Source organism: Nicotiana tabacum, chromosome 15 (assembly GCF_000715075.1).
Source record: "Nicotiana tabacum cultivar K326 chromosome 15, ASM71507v2, whole genome shotgun sequence".
NCBI classification, from domain to species: domain Eukaryota; kingdom Viridiplantae; phylum Streptophyta; class Magnoliopsida; order Solanales; family Solanaceae; genus Nicotiana; species Nicotiana tabacum.
The window spans coordinates 1,321,597-1,343,552 of NC_134094.1; the positions used below are offsets into that span (position 1 = coordinate 1,321,597).

Below are 21,956 nucleotides of genomic sequence, written 5' to 3' on the forward strand. Positions count from 1 at the left end.
GCTAACTTGTACACCTTGCTTCTTACGGGGTTGGCCGCGCATTCCCCGATCCCGATGATACAATTATGTTCCTGGTTTTCGTGTTTCGATCGGCGTGGCAGTCATTCTTGTCGTATCCTCATATCATTCCCTCCCCAGTGTTAAAATGCAAAAAATGCGAATTGGAACACTGGAAGTCTTGCACCTTCGAGGACCCCACTAATGAATTGCTAGACAATCTTCAGCTCTGTAACAAACTTCGCTTCCCCTTAGGAATTTGTGCTATCAAGCAAAAGACTATCTAACAATCCTCTAGCGGTTTGCACTTCTGAATGGTCGGGTAACCTTTGCTAGATAGCAAACTCACTTTCCCGGTGGGAATTTTGCTATCGAGCCAAAGATTATCTAACCGTCCCGGAGTGGTTCTTCGCTTGCGTGCCTTGCTATTAAAGGTCTTATTGCTACCGTTGAAACTTTCTTCGTAGTATGCTCTCCATTGCTACCTCGTTAAAAACCTTTCTAGAAAAACCCAATTGGGACAAAAACTGGACGAAGGAAAAAAGAGTGTAGCACATACTTTCAGTACATGTGATGTTTGTCAGCAATAGTATCTCTTTAGGTGTGCCATATTCTAGTTGCTTGGAAACTTTTATCCCTCCCAATTCTCCAACTCGTATGAGCCTTTCCCGATGACAACTGAAACTCGGTAGGGGCCTTCCCAGGTTGGACCTAGCTTCCCTACGTTGATTTCCCGGGTGTTTTGAGTTACTTTCCTTATAACCAAGTCTCCCACTTTAAAATAAAATAGGTTGACTCTTCGATTATAATATCTTTCCATTCTCTACTTCTGGGCTGCCATTCTTATATGTGACAAGTCCCTACGCTCATCGAGTAGCTCTAACTTGACCAACATCGCTTCGTTGTTCGTCTCTTCGTTTGACTGGAAATATCTCAAGGTAGGATCTTCTACTTCAGTAGGATTAAGGCTTCTGCCCCGTACACAAGGGGAAAAGGAGTTTCTCCTATGCTCGATTTGGCCGTTGTTCGGTACGCCCATAACACTCCAGGTAGTTCCTCATGCCATTTACCTTTAGCCGCTTCCAGCCTCTTCTTGAGATTTCGTATAATCACTTTGTTCGTTGATTCCGCTTGACCATTTGCGCTCGGATGATAGGGTGAAGATGTGATTCTCTTGATTTTCAAATCTTTAAGGAACTTTGTGATCTTTGAGCCTATAAATTGTGGCCCGTTATCGCATGCTATCTCTTTTGGTATTCCAAAACTGCAAATTATGTTCTCCCACAAAAAATCCACCACTTCACGTTCGCCGTTCTTCTGATAAGGACCCAATTCAACCTACTTAGAAAAATAGTCAGTTAAAATTAAAAGAAATCTTACCTTACCAGGGGTCAGCGGTAACGGTCCGACAATATCCATTCCCCACTTCATGAACGGCCATGAAAATAGAACTGAATGTAATGGATCCTCTGGTTGATGTACCAGTGGTGCGTAGCGTTGGCACTTATCGCATTTTTGCACGAAAGATTTGGCGTTTTGTTCCATTCGGGGCCAACAATACCCTATCCTTACCAGTTTTAGTACTAAGGAATCTGCGCCCGAATGATTTACACATATCTCTTCGTGGACTTCTCGCATAACGTAATTAGCTTCGGACGCTCCCAAACATCGGGCCTGCGGGCCTTGAAAATATTTCCTGTCCAATTGGCCTTTTTTGAAGCTATATCGTGCTGCTTTTGCGTGCAGCGCCCGGGACGCCTTGGAGTCTTCAGGAAACTTTCAGTGTTCAAGATAATCGATGATCTAATTCCTCCAGTCCCAGACCAGATTAGTCTTATTTACCTCATAGTAGCTATCTGCGCCCAGAACTGAGTACATGAGTTGTACTACCGCCCCGAAATCAGATCCCTTTATTTTCGTTGATGAACCGAGGTTAGCTAATGCATATGCTTCTGCATTTTCTTCCCTCGGGATGTGAATAATCGACCACTCCCAAAATCGAGCTAGAAGAGCCTGGACCTTCACTACGTATTGTTGCATGCACTCCTCTTTGGTTTCGAAGATCCAGTACTACCAGATGGGAGTCGCATTTGATTTCTTTTACATCAGAATCTAATCCACGGGCCAGTTCGAGTCCAGCAATCAAAGCTTCATACTCTGCTTCATTGTTAGGTAAAGGGACCGTTCTGATGGACTGCCTTGGGATTTCTCCCGAAGGCGTGGTTAGTACTATGCCAAGACCGACCCCTTTACGTTGGAAGCTCCGTCCGTAAATAAGGTCCAAACTCCCGATGTCGATTCTGACACCATCACTGCTTCTTTGGTTGCTAGAGGCATCAATCCCGAACTGAAATCAACCACATAGTCGGCCAAAACTTGTTACTTAATCGTAGTCCTCAGTTTATATTCTATGTCAAATTCACTCATTTCGACGGCCCATTAGGCCAATCTACCCGTGAGTTCGAGTTTGTGGAGGATGTTTCCCAGGGGAAATATGGTCACCACAGCTATCGGGTAATATTGGAAGTAAGGCCTCAGCTTTCGAGCGGCGACTACGAGAGCTAAGGTCAGCTTCTCCAAATGCGGATAGCGAGTTTCTTCTCCCGTTAAAATTCTACTAATGTAATAAATGGGAGATTGCGTACCTTCATCCTCTCAGACTAAAACAATGCTTACCGCTACCTCCGAGACTGCGAGGTAAACCAACAAGGTTTCACCTTCCTTCGATTTTGATAGTAACAGAGGGCTTGACAAGAACCTTTTAAAATCTCTCAAAGCCCGCTGGCATTCCGAGGTCCATTCGAAGTTGTTTTTCTTTCTGAGAAGCGCGAAGAAACAGTGGCATTTCTCTGATGACTGGGAAATAAACCTGCTCAAAGTGGACAATCTCCCTATGAGCCTTTGAACTTCTACGCTTGATAGCTGGTCCTGGATGTCTTCGATGGATTTGATCTTATTGGAGTTTACCTTAATCCCCCTTGTGATACCAGAAATCCTAAGAACTTGCCGTTGCAGACCCCAAACGTGCACTTCTCGGGGTTAAGCATTATGTTATGCTTCCTTAGGATGTTAAAAGTTCCTTGCAAATGCTTAAGATGATCACCTGCGTTCAAATACTTAACAAGCATATCATCTATATAAACTTCCATGGTTTTCCCTATTTGTTTTTCAAACATCTTATTTACAAGCGGTTGATAAGTGGCTATGTCATTCTTTAGCCCGAAGGGCATCACATTATAGCAATATGTGCCGAAATTTGTTATAAACAAAGACTTTTCCTGATCCTCTGATTTTATCTTAATTTGGTTGTACCCGGAATAAGCATCGAGAAAACTCATTAACTCATGCCCGGCCGTCGCATCAATCATTTGATCGATGTTTGGCAGTGGGAACGAGTCTTTTGGGAACGCCTTATTCAAGTCCTTATAATCTACACACATGCAAAATTTATTGTTCTTCTTAGAACTACCACTACATTAGCTAGCCAGTCTTGATACTTTACCTCTCGGATCGAACCAATATCAAGTAGGCGAGTTACCTCTTCTTTGACGAATTTATTCTTGTCCTCCGCAATAGGGCATTTCTTTTGTCTTACCGGAGGGATGTTGGGATCCAAGCTTAGCTTGTGTACGACCACTTCCGTTGGGATACCTGTCATATTTGCATTCAACTACGCAAAACAATCAGCATTATATTTAAGAAATTCAATAAAGCCAGACCTGAGATTAGGGTGCAGTCCTGTCCTCAAGTGGAATTTCCTTTCTAAGAACTTTTCAAACAATGCAACTTGCTCGAGCTCCTCCGTTGTGGATTTTGTTGCATCCGTCTCTTCTGGTACCTGAAAATATCTTGGCACCTAATATGATTCTGATGCTTTTTTCCCTGGCTAACTTCACTCGATTTGGGAGCAGGCGTCGGTTCCTGTAATTTCTATGCCGCATGTTCCTTCCCTTTACTACTGGAGAACGAAATCACATTCATCTCCCTTGCCGCTGATTGGTCGTCTCTTATCTGTTGGATTCCTTCGGGTGTCGGGAATATCAACAACTGATGATACGTTGATGGTACGACTCTCATCTCGTGCAACCATGGTCTTCCCAGAATAATATTATAACCAATGTCACCGTCCACCACTTCAAAAAGAGTCGTTTTCATCACCCCTTCGATGCTCGTGGGAAGCAAGATCTCTCCGCCGGTTGTCACGCTTGTGAGGTTGAATCTGGTGAGGTGTTTTGTGGCCGGAATGATGCAAACCGATGATTTTGGCTTGTTCCAATACCCTCCATTGTATAGTATTGGCTGAACCTCCTGGATCCACTAGAACACGTTTATTTTGAAATCTAGTACATTTAAAGAAATTACGAGTGCGTCGTTGTGAGGTAGCAACAGTCTGTCTACGTCCTCCTCCGTGAAAGTGATGTCATCTTCACCGACTTCCCGGAATCTCTTGATGTGGGTTATTGATACATTCGTCTTTTTTGCTGTCGAGAAGGTGACCCCGTTGATCTCGTTTCCCCCGAAGATCATGTTGAGAGTCTGGCCCGGGGGATTTTTTCCTACTTTCGAGGGATCCGCGTTATCACGGTTGTGACTGTAGTAGTTTTTGTCCCAGTAACTTAAGAACTCTCTGAGATGACCATTTTCAATAGTGTTTCCACCTCTTCACGCAGATGTCGGCAGTCTCCAGTCCGGTGGCCATTCGTCCCGTGGTATTTGCACCACAAATTGGGATCCCTCTGGCTGGGATCGGACCTCATCGGCTTCGGGAACCATGCTTTTTCAATGTTCCTCATATCCGATACCAACTCTATTACACTGACGTTGAAGTTGTATTCTGATAGCCTAAGGTAGGAAGGATCCCGTGTACCTATTGCTTCTTTGTCATGCAATGATTTGTTATTCCGATCGCGATCAATTCTTCTGTCAGTAACGAACCTGCCTGCCGACCGAAACCTCTACCGCGTCCTTCTGTCAGTTCATAGGGAAAGAACCGGGCCCTCGAAGACCGTCTATCTATGTCAAAATCGTCTTTTGATTTTTCTTTATTCTTCTCCCGTCCTTTTGCCGACGACGGGAAGCCAATCTGATCGTCTTTAATCCTTATCTTAGACTCGTACCGGTTGTGGACATTCGCCCAAGTCATCGCTTGGAACTCAAGCAAGCTTTCAATTTGGGGGAAGCGTCTGAACTTCTCGGATTCAGACCCTTGGCGAATGCTTCAGACGCCCATTCATCTGGAACAGACGGGAGCAACATCAGATCCTTTTGGAACGGGGTGACGAATTCCCGCAGCAACTCGGACTCTCCTTGTTCAATTCTAAATATGTCAGTTTTTCAGGCCTGCACCTTTCTAGCCCCGACATATGCCTTAATAAAAGAGTTCGCGAGCATCTCAAAGGAATCTATGGAATGTTAGGGTAACACTAAATACCACGTCAAGACTCTCCTCGTGAGAGTCTCTCCGAATTTTTTCAGCAAACAGATTCAATCTCGTGGGGAGCTAAATCGTTCCCCTTCACTATCATTGTATAGATGGTAATATGCTCACCGAGGGTCCGAAGTTCCATCATACTTCTACACGTTGGGCATTTAAACAACTTTGGGATTAATTCTGGTGCTGCGCTTAGTTTGTATGGCAACTTAGTATACTTTTTTAAGTCCGACCCTTTCAGCACCGGTGGTGCACCCAGGATTTGGTTCATGAGGGCGTTCACTTCCCTTATAAACCGTAAGAGCTCGCTCTTGAAGGGATCGTTCTCGTTGTTGGGGCCGAATCCGCTCCCCCCCAGCCCCATCGGAGCCAACCTCGCCCCTTGGGGTGTTGTTGTTGACCCTCTGCGTTGTTTGATTCGCGGGAGCACCGAGAGGAACTAGACCCCATCCATTCGCGTTATTGGAAGCCCTCGACAATACCTGCTTCAACTCCGCCATAACCTTATTCTGCCGTGTGAGATGGCCTAGAATGACCGTTTGTTGCTCTTGTAGGACCCTTACCGCTTCAACAACATGCTCTTCCTCAGCATCATCGGGAGTCGGCTCCCGAACATGTCACGGGTATCGCCTGTCGTAGACCGGAGTAGCATCGTTCTCCTCATTGTGGGTGTCACTGACTGAATCCTCGTGATGAAGTTGGTCTCCTTGGGCCTGAAGTTTATGTGTGTTGTTAACACCATTATTTGTCATTTTTGTGATTTTTTGCTAAGACAAATAATCAAAACACGTTAGAAAAAGAGGCAAGGATCAATTTAATTACACGACTGTCTAGGTCCCACGGTTGGCGCCAAACTGTTTACCCGTAAAATGGTATAGTTGAATTTATACGTGGTTTTTAGACAAGTAAATTAATTTGATCCTGAAATAATAAATAATTAAAGAAATACCCAATATTTAGCCTTGAAATGAAGACAAAATAGCAGAAACAGTAATTCTGAGAGCAGGACTTCCAGGCACAACAACAATAAAATCAAGATGTAAGAAGATAAAATTATATAAAGCTTTGAATCGATTATAACATAAGTTTGCCAGAAAATTCGTTTCCTTTACAATGATAACAGAGCTCACTATTTATAGTTGCACCTTGGGAACAAGGTCTTAGGATCATGCCCTTCTTTAATGTCAATTATGAGGGTCATTGAAGAATGTGTAACGGTGAGCATAAATGACATTCTTTGTAATGAGCAGTATACTAAATGCTGTGAAATATTCTCTATTAAATACTACCGGGCGACAGGTATTTATTGCATCTTTATGAGCGTCATTCTTTCCGGTGACAAATGGAACAATTGTCTTCAGTTTTAACTATCCTCCGCATTTGGTTCCACGTGTCACTCTCTTATACAACCACTTAGCATAACATATTTTACCATATACAGTAAGTGTATATATATATATGAAAAATTACTAACACTTAACAGATATTAAATTTTACTTAATAGTTTTAAATCATTAAATTTAAATTATGAATCCATACAATAGATGATGGGGGAACCAAACACTCGTGATACGTGGGCCGAAGACAGGTACAAGACAAACACCTTAAGTTGAGCAAAAGTTGGAATTTTTGCAGGAGATGAGGTTGGCCCAAAAAGTGGTAAATAAGGGACACCATTATTTGCGTCCATTCCCAAAAAAAGGAGATGCCGACACCTGTCTTAATTCAGTGTAAAAATTAGTTTTGGAGATTTATAAGTTTCTTCCTGCGAAAGCGAATCTCTTTATCGGTTGGTAGAAATTTTTACAGAACGGGTGAATCCATTGTTTTCCACAACCTAAAATCCTCTTAGACGATGGAGCAAATTTTCAACCCCTAATCGTCTATTTCTGGAAAGTGTTTACCCGCAATGGTATATTTATAAGTAATTAGTTAGGGTTTAGACTTTAGATAGAGGATTAACAAATGAACTAATGGACTATTAAACTTCTAGTGATACTATTGTTCGAATTGTAATAGTCAATCATTAGCCCTATACTTTCATAATACTTGTCAAATTCACACTCAATTTTCATGGATTGCAATTCTAAACGAAGGTGTCTTTAATTTACACTCAATATCAAATTCACACTCAATTTCCATTGATTGCAATTGTAAACGAAGGCGTCTTTAATTATTTTCCGAGTTTTTAGACACACTTGACTTTCACTTGATGCATGTCAGTAGGTCCCAATTAAAATGATTTTGGGCCCGTTTGGCCATAAAAGTTTTTTACTTTTTTTAAATTATTTTTTACTTTTTTTCGAAATCAGTGTTTGACCTTGAAAATTTCAATTTCATTTGAAGTTTGAATTTTGAAATTATTCAAAAATTTTAAAAAACTCCAAAAATTGTTTTTCAAAATTTTTATTTTAAATCATTCACAAAAATTTAAAAATAGTTCCAAATTTATTCATGTCCTAACATAACTCTAATTTTCAAATACCATTTTCACTTGAAAATAAAATCACTTTTTTCCGAAAGATCACAATTCTTATGTCCAAACACCCACTTAAACTTTTAATTATTGTTCATAAAATAGAAGGAAAAAAGAAGAAGAATTTGAACTGCCAATCAGACATTTTATTACTATGAACTTCACATTACATTTTTCACAAAATCACCTAACAGCCAGGAACAAAACAAACCATGTATATACTTATATTTTATGCATTATGCTATACAAAAATTGTACATATCCCTAGATTTTTATTCTTTCCTCTTACACTTAGAAAATAATTTCCCTTTTATACAAATACTCCTCACTCCTCAGGACCTCAGCCTAAAACTAACTTAGCTAGTTTCTTATGATATTATACATTTTGGTATTTTACTGTTTCTAAATTCTGTATATTTTATCAGACGAAACCCTCGAATGGAACAAAATGTGCTTTGAAATCTTTAGCAACCATAATCTCAGAAGCTGACCATATACGTGCTGCCTCTGTCAAATTTAGGCCTAGCTTCGAAGTAGAAACCTCATTGCAATCGAGTCCAGAACCTAAATGTGGTTCTTTTTGTCAAGTAGGACGGAAATAAGTATTAAAAAAAAGTGACTTATTTATGTATAACACTTTTTTAAAGAGCGTTATATATTAACGGACGTTTTAGACGTTAAGTATAACGATCTTTTAAAAAACAGTATACATATAACGCTTTTAAAAACCGTTATACATACCATGCCCAACAACTCTGCACCAATAAGAAGTTCAGCACTCGAGTAAAATTTTAATTCATAAATATTATTTGCTCACAGACAAGCAGCACACTAATGCATCACCATGATAATTTTTTATTGTTTTCTTCACCAAGATATTTTTCTTTAGCAGAAAACAACGACTAATGCCGTTATGATCAAGAATCATACCTTTGTTTTCCAAATATTTACATTCTTGGATAGCTGCATCAGCATTTCCTGCCTGTATGGATAGCATTTCAGAACTTGCATAAAATAGAGTTAATCAAAGCACCCAGACACAGTGAGAAAAAAAGAGAGTTATGATACAAATATGATTCTGTATAGCGCTCTTTAAAAAAAACGCTATACATATAGCGCTGTTATTAAAAGCGTTATATGTATAGCGCTTTTTAAAAGAGCGTTATACTTTAACGTCCAAAACGCCCGTTAATATATAGCGCTTTTTAAAAGAGCATTATACATAAAAAAATCACTCTTTTTTTTTTTACACTTATTTTCGTCCTAAATGACAAAAAGAACCATATTTAGGTTCTGACTCCATATCTGCAAAGTATTTACCACTCACATTTTCAAGTCTTGGATGAGTTGCCACGTAGCAAGTCGTCGCAGCTGCCTGCATAGGTAAATTCAGAATTTTAAATCAGTTAATATGAAATATTACTATACTCAGTTATAAAAAAATTTAAACTGTATTTGAGTGTGACAACTGTGTAGCTGCATTTATTACCGTCTTACCTTTTTTATATTTTTTTTATTTTTTTTTATAGACTGGATTTAAGTGTATTCTTAATACTTTTATAATTCCTTTTTATTCTTCTTTCAAAAAATGCTTTGAGCGACTATTTCGTACTAAAGTAAAAGAAAGGTGAGACTAATGGGTGGAGCTACGGGGCGGAACAGGTTTATCAAACTTCGTTCGGCGAAAACTTATACTGTATATATAGGTTAATATACATTCTTGGTGTACATATATATATATATATATATATATATATATATATATATATATATATATATATATATATATATATATATATATATATATATTGAATTTCTTAGGCTTCTTCATGTGTTTACATTTTTTATATTTTAAATTTTTTTGATGAAATTTCTGTATTCGTCACTGATAAAACGTTTTACAATATAGCCAAGAAGAGGCTAGAAGTAAAGGAAATATTACCTTTGGAATCGTCTTCAAAAATTTGGAGGCCAAAAAGAACACAAGATCTGCGCATCCATTAAAAAAAGAGGCAAAGGTCCAAATATACTCCTGTACTCTCGAAAATGGTCTAAGAATGCCCCTCGTTATACTATTGGGTTATCTACAACCCTGCAGTCATACTTTGGGTTCAAATATACTCCTCATTTAAACGGAGGGACACGTGTCATCGTTTTGTTGGTCAATTCTAAATATCTCCTAATTAATTAAAAAGATCCATTATTTGGTACCCGAAAATCCATTTTCTAATTATTATTATTTTTTGTTTGTAAAAACTGAAAAAACAGAATTTTTTCCCCTAACAACTGAAAAAAACAAAAATAATTTTTCCCCAGTTTTTACAAAAAAACTGCTTTAAAAAAACTAAAAAATATTTTCTAAAACAATATTTTTGTAAAAACTGAAAAATAATTTCCTAAAACAATTAAAAACTGGAAAAACTGAAATTTTTTAACCAAAAACTGAAAAAAAAGAAAATATTTGTTTTTTCAGTTTTTACAAAAATATTACTTTAGCAAATTGCATTTCAATTTTTTTTTTAGTTTTTACAAAAATAATTGTTTAGAAATTACTTTTCAGTATTTTTAAAGCAATATTTTTCTAAAAACTGGAAAAAAATATTTTTTATTTTTTCAGTTTTTAGTAAAAAACATTCAGTTTTTTCCAGTTTTTAATTGTTTTAGAAAATTACTTTTCAGTTTTTATTTTTTCAGTTTTTACAAAAATATTATTTTAGAAAATATTTTTCTATTTTTTTAAAGCAGTTCTTTTTGTAAAAACTGGAAAACAAAAATATTTTTGTTTTTTTCAGTTTTTAGTAAAAAGAAATTCAGTTTTTTCCAGTTTTTACAAAAAAAAAATTGCTTTAGAAAATTATTTTTCGGGTACCAAATAATGAGTTTTTTTAATTAATTAGGAGATATTTAGAATTAGCCAACATGACGATGATACATGTCCCTCCGTTTAAATGAGAGGTATATTTGAACCCAAATTATGACTGCATGAGTATAGATAACCCAATAGTATAATAAGGGTATTCTTAGACCATTTTCCAAAATACAAGGGTATATTTGGACCTTTGCCGTTAAAAAAATTATCATCACTATATAAGTTTAGAAAATAACTATTTTAAGCATATCTAATCCACATTTAAAAAAATGAACTCAAAATAAAATGTAGTTTGAAAATTGAATGTACAAACCAGTGACAAGGCCTTCGCGTTCTCCAGTAAGTCTAGTTCTCACAATCCCTGGATGAACACTATTGACTTTCACATTTGCCTCCATTTTCTGTAACATTTTCAAGACAAAGAGACAACCTTATATTAATTTCATGCATGCAAACAACAATAATATCTAGTTTTCCTGCCACCAAAAAATTTCGAGTTCGAGCTTTAAATATAAAAAATTCTATTAGGGAGCACTCACCCGCCCCCGTCCTCTAAGTGGGGTTTTAGAGGGCACAAATCTAAATTAGTTGGAACCTCGATATAACTACCGAAAAAGACTTCATCCTTACTAAGGAACCCAACAAAATCCGCTTTTCCTAAACCAATAATACTGACTAATTTATGTATTTTCCAAAAATAACAAATTAATAAGAAAACAGCATCTAAGAAAATTATATTAAAATGTACTTACTTTCAATCTCAGGGCAAGTTCCTTGGTGTGCAAAATTAGCAAGCTTAGAGAGAGCATACGCACGTGTAGCATCGTAATATCTGTCGAACACCCAGACAAATTACTCTATTCTGACCAAAGTCCAAACTTTAAAATATAGTAGTACTATCAGTTTTTCTTTTTCCAATAAATGCATTAATTTAGTATCAGATTACTTCCCAATTTTTCAAAGATTTTACTACAAATATAAAAATTACATCTCCTTCCCAATTTTTCAAAGATTTGAAACATGTGATCTTAAATATGTCTGTAATATTTTTATGACCATAAGATTTTTGAAATATAGTAGTCTTAAACGTATCATAATATTTGTTTGACTAAAAATATTTTCATTGAAAATGAGAAATTTAAATTTAAATTATTTCTGAATATAAAAATATATTATTTATTAAGAACGAATAATTATGAAGAGAGAGATATCTCCTCAATCGGAGAGTATATATATATATATATATATATATATATATATATATATATTCTCCCTTGTAAGCCCGTTTCTTTAGCCGTCTCCGTCATCTTCTTTAGTAAGTAATAGTTTCGTCAGTAGGAAATGGCCTATTGTTAATAACGAAATAATGTACTCAATTAATTTCTCAATAACACTAAATAATACTTAGTACTAGTTTTTCATAAAATTAGTACTATATATATTGATCTATAACTTCTTCACCTATATCCTAACAGTACTGACATACAATTCTCTTTCACCATAATTAAAAAAAATCTGACAAACACTGATCAACCTAATGTCAAGTGTAAGAAGAATAATTAAATCATGATTTTAACTACTTTCTATGTTCCATTTTATATGATCGGTATTGAACAGTAAGTTTAAGGAAAAAGAGGAGCTTGCTATTTGTGGCTATGATGTCTTTTTTTTTTTTTTTTAACTACAAAAACATGAATATTATTAAGGGTAAAATAAAAAGTTTAAAATTAAACTATTGCGAAATATGAAAACGCATTATTTTCTTATAGATAGTCTAAAACAAAGAGAATGTCACATAGGAGTAAAAAGGAACATAATAAGTAGTTAATGTCCCGCACGTGCATGTAAATGGATGATCAGAAGATATTTATTTAATTATCATAAGTTACCTAGATGATTAGTAGCAAAGGTAAAACAAAGAGAATGTCACATAGAAGATATGCATACATTGTGATAGTCAAGCGGCAATTGGAAGGGCGGGGAGCGTTATGTATAACGGTAAATCTTGTCATATACGACGAAGACATAAAACCATTAGGCAATCACTCTCTAGAGGAATTATCACGATTGACTATGTAAAGTCAAGTGATAATGTGTCGGATCTACTTACAAAAGGCCTAACTAGAGAGGTAGTTGAGAAATCATCAAGGGGAATGGGGCTATGGCCGAGAACAAGTCATTGTGGCGGTAACTCTACCTAGAAGACTGGAGATCCCAAGATCTAGGTTCAAAGAGATCAAACAAAGTCATTAATGGCGGTTCAACATTGTCAAATAAAATTTTAGTCCGTTCTCGTGATGAGACAATGTTCAGTACCAAGGATAAAGCATTAAGGCCTTTTAATGATTTCTAAATTTGATACGGGGTATATCAAATAGTGTATCTACAGGATGATACGTTTAGGAATCACCTATGTAAGTGTGAAGTGTTAGCCGCTTCAAGGAGAACGTTGTAAGGCCAGTTCTCTACGCACTTATGAAACCAGGCGTGTTCATGGCTGAAGCGAACACAACAATGAGAATCAAAGACGGTTAAGGGTTGATTGTGTGACTTATGGTTGTCTAGGTATATACCAAAGATCGACGGTTCAAAGATATCAAATCTACCGATTGACCGAGTATATCCGACATAAGTTTACTACGGAAAGTTCAAAGGGAAACCTACTTATCCAGATGCGATTAATCCTTGCTTGCAAATCACACAGGTTTTCCATGCATACTTCCGTGATATAGCCATTCCTCATTCATGTGGGGGATTGTTGAGGTTTTTTTGTTATTTAAGATGAAATAGTCTTAAAATGAGGGTGAATGGGAAATGGAGGGAAAATAAAATTTTTGAGTAAAATTTTAAGTTTTCCCCTCTTGACAATGAGACATTGTCCCATATTGGAAGAGGAAAAGATTTTTGGTGGGTATATATATAATTGCTCTTCTTGTAGCTCTTAAAGAGTTAAGAAGAAAGCAAGCCTCGCGCCGTCGTCGTCGTTCGCTCGGCTCGGCCACGGCTTCGGCTTCGGCTTCGGATTCGGATTTGGTCAAATGATCGATTGATTGATTAATTTTTTGGACCAAATTTATTTGTTAATAGTAAATATTAACGTAAGATTATCCGCATTTATAACGGATATTTTTCAATCCGTGTATTGACCACCAGCTGCAATAATAGCTCTTCCCACTATGGCTAAGTGCTTGCTCCACAAACAAGCTAGTGCATGCTCCACCATGGAGGATGGAGGGTCATTCATCTTCAAAGCTGGCTGCTATATATATGTGCAGCAGCTGTTGAAGAAAGACACGAACGAAAAACGAAGACACCAACAAACAAAACTGAAAACGCTCAACTTTGGCTATACATTGCACTCCTTCCTCTCAGCATTTCCATACGATTTTCTGAGTTTCTACTCCTTTGTTCTGCATTGTTTTAACTTCAAACAAAGCAACTGTAAGTGTGATTTGCTACCGAACTTTGTGTTCGCTGAAACACTGGGGTTTGAAGTGCCGCTATATCAGTGTGTGATTCGTTTTATCCTGGGAGAAAATAATCCATAACCTTGGGTACTAGGAGGGGATTAAATTCCTTAAGGAAACACTGTGAATTCAGTGGGCTCGAATTAATTACCGTTTCATTACGATAACTTATATTTTGCAGAATTATTATTTACAAATACAGCAATATTGGCGGGACTAACAACCTTAAGAAATTTAATATTTATTTCTGTATTTGTGTTATTCTTATTATTCTGCAAACTAAAACCTTTGTGGTTTTGTGTACTCCCGTTTTGGAGAGTAAAGCCTTCGTGGCGTTTTGTTGGAGATTAAATTCTACGTGATTTTTACTCCAGTTTGAAAACATTTATTAAAAGTTTATTTGTGTCATTCTTTTATAGAAAAAAAATGACGACTGAAAGCGAAAACCAAGCTGTTCCGACGGTGACTGCCAACGCATCGACAAGCCGAACACCGGCGTTGGCACCGGCAGAAAAACCCAAAAAATTTTCCGGGATTGATTTCAAGCGCTGGCAGCAGAAGATGTTCTTCTACTTAACTACGTTATGTCTACAGAAGTTCATCAAGGAAGATGTTCCTGATCTGCCAGATAAAACTCCAGAGAATGAACGCTTTATCGTGATTGAAGCGTGGAAGCATTCTGATTTTTTATGCAAGAATTATATTCTTAGCGGACTGGATGATAATCTGTATAATATATACAGTGGCGTGGAGACGTCAAAAGAATTGTGGAATGCGCTTGAAAAGAAATATAAAACTGAAGATGGCGGGATGAAGAAATTCGTTGCCGCAAAATTTTTGGACTACAAAATGGTAGATAGCAAGTCTGTTATTACCCAAGTCCAGGAATTGCAAGTGATTATTCATGATCTACTTGCTGAAGGTCTTGTCATCAATGAAACATTCCAAGTAGCAGCAATGATTGAGAAGTTACCTCCGTTGTGGAAGGAGTTCAAAAATTATTTGAAACACAAACGAAAGGAAATGTCCCTTGAAGATCTCATTGTTCGGTTGAGAATCGAAGAGGACAATAAAGCTGCTGAAAGGAGAGGCCGTGGAAATTCAACAATAATGGGAGCAAATATTTTTGAAGATAACAAAAAGAGGAAGAAGGCTTCTGGTCTGAAATACAACCCAAGCAAGAAGCGGTTCAGTGGAAACTGCTACAACTGTGGGAAAAACGGACACAAATCTACGGAGTGTCGTGCTCCGAAGAAAGACAAGAAAAGGGGTCAAGCAAACATGGTAGTAAATCATGATGATGTTGATAACTTGTGTGCCATGCTTTCTGAATATAACTTGGTGAGAAATCCTAAACTGTGGTGGTTTGATTCAGGAGCCACTCGCCATGTTTGTGCAGTAAGAGAAGCTTTTGCTACTTATGCTCCTGCTGGACCCGGAGAGACAGTTTATATGGGAAATGCTTCAACAGCAAAAGTTGAAGGATATGGGAAGATATTTCTGAAAATGACTTCTGGCAAGGTCATGACTTTGAACAATGTCCTTCATGTTCCCGAAATGAGAAAGAATTTAGTCTCTACTGGACTTCTTGTTAAGCACGGTTTTAAGTGCATTTTTGTGTCCAATAAGGTTGTCATAAGTAAGAATAAAATATTTGTAGGAAAAGATTACCTCACCGAGGGCCTTTTCAATCTGAATGTAATGGTTGTGGAAAACAATAATAATATTTCAGCTTCTTCTTACTTACTTGAGTCAAATAATTTATGGCATGTACGTTTGGGTCATGTCAATTATAAAACCTTGCGGAAAATGATTAACTTGGAAGTACTGCCTAAGTTTGAATGCGAAAAATCAAAATGTCAAACATGTGTGGAATCTAAGTATGTTAAACATCCTTATAAGTCAGTTGAAAGGAATTCAAATCCTTTAGACTTAATTCACATAGATATTTGTGACATGAAGTCAATACCATCTCGCGGTGAAAAGAAGTATTTCATAACTTTTATTGACGATGGTACTCGATATTGCTATGTTTACTTACTGAATAGTAAGGATGAAGCAATAGACGCATTCATGCAATACAAAAATGAAGTTGAAACGCAACTTAACAAGAAAGTAAAAATGATAAGAAGTGATAGAGGTGGTGAATATGAATCTCCTTTTGAAGAAATATGTTTAGAATATGGAATTATTCATCAAACAACAGCTCCTTACACGCCCCAATCTAATGGGATTGCAGAAAGAAAGAATCGCACATTAAAGGAGATGATGAACGCGTTGTTGATAAGTTCGGGTTTGCCACAGAACTTGTGGGGGGAAACCATTCTTATGGCTAATCAAATATTAAATCGAGTGCCCCATAGCAAAACACAATCCATTCCATATGAAAAATGGAAAGGAAGGAAGCCCAACTTGAATTATTTTAAAGTGTGGGGGTGTTTGGCAAAAGTGCAAGTTCCTAAACCCAAAAGGGTAAAGATAGGACCGAAAACCGTTGATTGTGTTTTCATAGGATATGCGACAAATAGTAAAGCATATCGATTTCTGGTTCATAAATCAGAAAATCCCGACATTCATAATAATACGGTTATAGAATCAGATAATGCTGAGTTCTTTGAAAATATATATCCGTATAAAAAGGAATGTGAGTCGTTTGGTGAAGGATCTAAACGACCTCGGGAAGAAACAAAAGAAAGTACATGTAATCAGGAGGATCCAAGACGTAGTAAACGTCAAAGAACTTCTACTTCATTTGGACCAGATTTTGTGACTTTCTTATTGGAGAATGAGCCTCAAATATTTAAGGAAGCTATGACTTCTTCCGAATCATTGTTTTGGAAAGAGGCAGTCAATAGTGAAATAGAATCCATATTGAACAACCATACATGGGAATTGGTTGATCTTCCTCCTGGAAATAAACCTTTGGGTTCTAAATGGATTTTTAAGAGAAAAATTAAAGATGATGGCACTATTGATAAATTCAAGGCAAGACTCGTAGTCAAAAGGTATAGACAACGAGAAGGTCTAGACTACTTTGATACATACTCTCCAGTTACAAGAATTACGTCCATACGGATGTTAGTAGCATTAGCTGCAGTGTATGGTCTTGAAATTCATCAAATGGATGTTAAGACGGCCTTCTTAAATGGAGAGTTGGAGGAAGAAATTTACATGGAACAACCTGAAGGGTTTGTGGTTCCAGGTAAAGAAAAGAAAGTATGTAGACTTGTTAAGTCTCTTTACGGACTAAAACAAGCACCCAAACAATGGCATGCGAAATTTGACCAAACAATGTTGTTAAATGGTTTTAAGATAAATGAATGTGATAAATGTGTGTACATTAAAAATGTTCCAAATCACATAGTCATTGTTTGCCTATATGTGGATGATATGCTGATAATGAGTAATGACATTGCCAACATAAATGCTACTAAGCGTATGCTCAATAGCAAGTTTGATATGAAAGACTTGGGAGTTGCTGATTTAATTCTGGGAATTAAGATCCATAAGACTCCTCAAGGTCTGGCATTGTCACAATCTCATTATATTAAGACAGTACTTGAAAAATTCAAGCACTTGGGCTTTAAAGTTGCAAAGACTCCAATTGACGTGAATCTTGCATTAGCAAAGAATAAAGGCCAAAGCATATCACAATTGGATTATGCTCGTGTGTTGGGAAGCTTAATGTATATCATGAATTATACACGATCAGATATAGCTTGTGCTATAAGTAAACTGAGTCGATATACGAGCAATCCAGGCCAATCTCATTGGATGGCAATGAAACGAGTTTTGGGATATTTAGAACATACCCAGAACTTTGACTTGCACTACAGTAAATTTCCTGCGGTGATTGAGGGATACTGTGATGCAAATTAGATCACCAGTTCAACTGATTCTAAGTCCACAAGTGGATATGTATTCACTATTGGTGGAGGAGCGGTATCTTGGAAGTCGTCCAAACAAACATGTATTGCCCGCTCTACAATGGAGGCTGAATTCATAGCCTTAGATAAAGCCGGTGAAGAAGCTGAATGGCTCCGGAATTTCTTAGAAGACATTCCATTTTGGCCCAAACCGTTGGCACCAATATGCATACATTGTGATAGTCAAGCGGCAATTGGAAGGGCTGGGAGCGTCATGTATAACGGTAAATCTCGTCATATACGACGAAGACATAAAACCGTTAGGCAATTACTCTCTAGAGGAATTATCACGATTGACTATGTAAAGTCAAGTGATAATGTGTCGGATCCACTTACAAAAGGCCTAACTAGAGAGGTAGTTGAGAAATCATCAAGGGGAATGGGGCTATGGCCGAGAACAAGTCATTGTGGCGGTAACTCTACCTAGAAGACTGGAGATCCCAAGATCTAGGTTCAAAGAGATCAAACAAAGTCATTAATGGCGGTTCAACATTGTCAAATAAAATTTTAGTCCGTTCTCGTGATGAGACAATGTTCAGTACCAAGGATAAAGCATTAAGGCCTTTTAATGATTTCTAAATTTGATACGGGGTATATCAAATAGTGTATCTACAGGATGATACGTTTAGGAATCACCTATGTAAGTGTGAAGTGTTAGCCGCTTCAAGGAGAACGTTGTAAGGCCAGTTCTCTACGCACTTATGAAACCAGGCGTGTTCATGGCTGAAGCGAACACAACAATGAGAATCAAAGACGGTTAAGGGTTGATTGTGTGACTTATGGTTGTCTAGGTATATACCAAAGATCGACGGTTCAAAGATATCAAATCTACCGATTGACCGAGTATATCCGACATAAGTTTACTACAGAAAGTTCAAAGGGAAACCTACTTATCCAGATGCGATTAATCCTTGCTTGCAAATCACACAGTTTTTCCATGCATACTTCCGTGATATAGCCATTCCCCATTCATGTGGGGGATTGTTGAGATTTTTTTGTTATTTAAGATGAAATAGTCTTAAAATGAGGGTGAATGAAAAATGGAGGGAAAATAAAATTTTTGAGTAAAATTATAAGTTTACCTCTCTTGACAATGAGACATTGTCCCATATTGGAAGAGAAAAAGATTTTTGGTGGGTATATATATAATTGATCTTCTTGTAGCTCTTAAAGAGTTAAGAAGAAAGCAAGCCTCGCGCCGTCGTCGTCGTCGCTCGCTCGGCTCGGCTACGGCCACGGCCACGGCCACGGCCACAGCCACGGCTTCGGCTTCGGCTTCGGCTTCGGATTTGGATTTGGATTTGGTCAAATGATCGATTGATTGATTAATTTTTCGGACCAAATTTATTTGTTAATAGTCAATATTAACGTAAGATTATCCGCATTTATAACGGATATTTTCCAATCCGTGTATACGGCCACGGCTTCGGCTTCGGATTTGGATTTGGATTTGGATTTGGATTTGGATTTGGATTTGGATTTGGATTTTGTCAAATGATCGATTGATTGATTAATATTTTGGACCAAATTTATTTGTTAATAGTAAATATTAACGTAAGATTATCCGCATTTGTAACGGATATTTTTCAATCCGTGTATTGACCACCAGCTGCAATAGCAGCCGCCTAATGCTCTTCCCACCATGGCCAAGTGCTTGCTCCACAAACAAGCTAGTGCATGCTCCACCATGGAGGGTGGAGGGTCGTTCATCTTCAAAGCTGGCTGCTATATATATGTGCAGCAGCTGTTGAAGAAAGACACGAACGAAAAACGAAGACACCAACAAACAACACTGAAAACGCTCAACTTTGACTGTACATTGCACTCCTTCCTCTCAACATTTCCATACGATTTTCTGAGTTTCTACTCCTTTGTTCTGCATTGTTTTAACTTCAAACAAACCAACTATAAGTGTGATTTGCTACCGAACTTTGTGTTCGCTGAAACACTGGGGTTTGAAGTGCCGCTACACCAGTGTGTGATTCGTTCTATCCTGGGAGGAAATAATCCATAACCTTGGGTACTAGGAGGGGATTAAATTCCTTAAGGAAACACTGTGAATTCAGTGGGCTCGAATTAATTACTGTTTCATTACGATAACTTATATTTTGCAGAATTATTATTTACAAATACAGCAATATTGGCGGGACTAACACTCTTGCCGTCTCTGCTCCAATCCCCGATGTAGCGCCTGAACTTAGCTTATTAAAATAGGTTAGACAAATTCTTTCCATCTGTCTTTTCGTTATAAATAAAGTTATCTAGTTACTTGAAAAGTAACATATACTGGGTGAATAGTCAAAGTAACATCATGTTTGGTACAAGTCGATGATCTATCGGAAACGGTCTCTCTATCTAAGGTAGGGATAAAATCTGCATTTACATTATCCTCTCCAAACCTCACGCAATGGGGATATATGTATTGGATATGTTGTTGTTGTAACATCATGTTTGGTACATGTACTAGAAAGTTCAAATACCAGGTGAATAGTTAAAATGCATGTGAACCGGCTCAAACGCTAGTGTTACAAAGAAGGAAAATTGTCATAAAGTTTTGATTTTGAGTATATATCATGGCTCACTAATTGATAAAACGAGTACGTACAATCACATTAATTGGATTTATCGATTTAAATTCTGAATCCGTCTTCTTACCAGTGATGATGGAGCAAAGATCAGGACAATGTTGGGTGACTTCTTCAGCAGTAGACTTAGAACCATAACCACTAGGATCAGCAGAGCCAATAAGGTACTTTACTGTTTCTAGCATTTTTACGTTAATCTTTTGCCTTGTTTTTTTGGTTCGATGTGATGGAAATATAAGTAACTAAGGACACAGAGAAAAAAGCAAAATAATAGGCTTAGGCGAATGGCGATCCGAGTTCAAGTTGATTCTGTTTCAGACTCTTCCTTAGAGAAGAATAGGTGTATGTTGTGCTAGAGAAAAAGAGATATGGAGAGGAATGAGGAGTTTTTGAGATTCTGGTTATGGTGAAGACTTGAGAGGAAAGTGGGATTTTTATAAATGGAGATGTGGTAGGGGTTAAGGTAATTAATTACTACTTAAGTGTGTGTGTGTATGAGAGAGGATTGTATGTTTGTCAACTGAATGGTTTTTAAAATATTGGGTGATTCAGAATTTAATTAATTGGTTTAGAATCTTAACTAACTTTACCCAACCCCCAACTTACGGCCTTTTATTTTTTATAAGGTTTTACAGTTTAACGTTTTAGCCTTCTGAAGTTGATAGTATAATTATAACCCGACATATGATTATTTACAGTTATATGTACTCTTACGTTAATTTGTAACAATATATTAAGTTACTTGTTTGCGTATTTTTTGCAAACTAATTTAGCGTACGTGCGTTGCACGTGTGCCTCGTATTAAGTAAATATATTATATATGTGCAAAAACAATGTGTTTAACTACATATGCTTCATTCCAATTTTATACTTTTTTTCTTATCAATTTAACAGTGATATATTTGTGATAATTTTCATATATACTAACCTTAACTTGTATTACATTTTCAATTGTTATAATTTCAAGTGAGCAAAAATTTAGAAAACAATCTGGAAAATTAGAGTTTTTGAATATGAAAAACGAATCTAGTCATCTAGAAAGATTTAGGGTTATTCTCATCATTTCAATCCCATTTTATTTCATTCTTTTGAGTCGTTTGCTTATCTGATCTCAAAAATGTTTATACAACCAAAACTGGCATGAGAATAATATATAAATAAATATCAAATATGTGAATAAAGTTACCGGCGAACATAAAAATGCT

The 21,956-nt window shown here is 37.0% G+C and overlaps 1 pseudogene; it reads right to left on the reverse strand.

The window, feature by feature from the left end:
* Positions 1 to 8,325: 8,325 nt before the first annotated feature.
* Positions 8,326 to 20,936, reverse strand: LOC107823376 (short-chain dehydrogenase TIC 32 A, chloroplastic-like; annotated as a pseudogene).
* Between the last annotated feature and the right edge of the window lie 1,020 nt (positions 20,937 to 21,956).